At 43.4% G+C, this 1,531-nt stretch overlaps 1 non-coding gene across 1 annotated transcript; it reads left to right on the forward strand.

Annotated features, from left to right (window-relative positions):
- The first annotated feature begins 1,008 nt into the window (after positions 1-1,008).
- Positions 1,009-1,082, forward strand: trnat-cgu (transfer RNA threonine (anticodon CGU)). The gene has a single exon. It is a non-coding gene; the product is annotated as a tRNA-Thr (tRNA).
- Positions 1,083-1,531: the final 449 nt, after the last annotated feature.

Below are 1,531 nucleotides of genomic sequence, written 5' to 3' on the forward strand. Positions count from 1 at the left end.
AGTGTGTACAAGTCCGTTCGCAAGTTTTACAATCAGCATCACTGGAGGTCCCTGCTTCGGAGTCCGCGTTTGCATTGCCCAGACCTGGATATAATTCCCACTCAGGTAATGAAGATTTCTTTCTCATTTTGAATGAAATCTAATTCCTGCTTTTGCAGAACATGCACCGGGATCCTGCCAGAATTGGTCCAGTGATTATTTACATCCGTGTACAGGAACAATGGGAGCAGGTACACGGGAAACTACCACTGCAAAGCCCCTGCAATCATATCACCTTTCTGAGTTGGACGTATCTAGCTGATCCTTCAGTGTCTCAAAGTGTAAATACTGGAACACGCCCCGCCCCTCCCCCGAAGCGGTATCATGGCTGTATGTCCGTGCTGAGGAGCTGAAAGGTTCAGGAAAGTAACTCATCCCCTCCATCACTGGGGTAATTCGGGATATGCGCTGAATCCTGTCCCATTGAGTGACGACTATATTCCAGGTATCCGTTTCTAAAAGTTGAAGGTTCTTATCAGACATCTGCAATCGTTTGGAAATAAGTTGAGAAGTGGAGCACGACATTGAAATAAAGTAATCGACAATGATGACTGGGAGGTATGAGACAGGAAGTGAGCGTGGAACTGCTGGTGCAAGACTCAGTGTCGGTGACAATGTGACTGCTTTTACTACCCAATGTTTGCATTTACTTACACATTACACTTCATCAATTCAACAGAATGACCTTGTTCCTCTTGTTGTATATTAATGTGGCTCATGGGCAACGAGAGGATGAACACATCCGCTTTCTCCTTTCAGTTTGAACAGGTGAAAGTATCAGTTTGAAATTAATGCAAGAGGAGAATATCTTTTTATGTGCCTTTTTAGTGGAGAATGTTCAGCTGTCAACTGTCTGTATTTGAAAATTGGAGGATTGATTGCAATTCTCAGTGAGCAACGTTGGTCCAAAAACTGTGATGAAGTCGTTAAGTAGCTTCACATATGGGTGTGTAAACGCTGAAATAGTGTGGCGCCGTGGCTTAGTTGGTTAAAGCGCCTGTTTCGTAAACAGGAGATCCTGGGTTCAACTCCCAGCAGCGCCTGCTTGTTGTGCTCGTATTTGGGTTTCCTGTTACAATGCGTTGCAAAAGTCGCGTCAAGGAGTCTGTGTCTCATTGTACTTTGACCCTGTTATGATTTGGTGATCCAGGCTATGTTACAACAGTGAATGTTTTGTCTGTTTTCAATTCCGAACTATTAATGAATTCTCTGGTTTCTTACTTTTATTCCAGAAGCACTTCTGCTTCTCCTCCTCTTTTATTCCACTTCTTCATTCCCGCTTTGGTAGGAATAACGAGATGAGGCAGGAGACGTTGCAGACTTACAGGGGAATTTTGTGGTAATGGCAGAGACACCACCAGCTGATCACTCTCATTGCCTGATGTCACCGTTCATTCATTTAAACCAACAGTATACACATCGCTGTGCTTCTTTATTTGTGGTGTAATTGCGTTTTGTTTTCTTTCTTCTGGATTAGGAATTCTGTTTTGAA

This window comes from Chiloscyllium punctatum, chromosome 35, assembly GCF_047496795.1.
Source record: "Chiloscyllium punctatum isolate Juve2018m chromosome 35, sChiPun1.3, whole genome shotgun sequence".
Classification (NCBI taxonomy): Eukaryota; Metazoa; Chordata; class Chondrichthyes; order Orectolobiformes; family Hemiscylliidae; genus Chiloscyllium; species Chiloscyllium punctatum.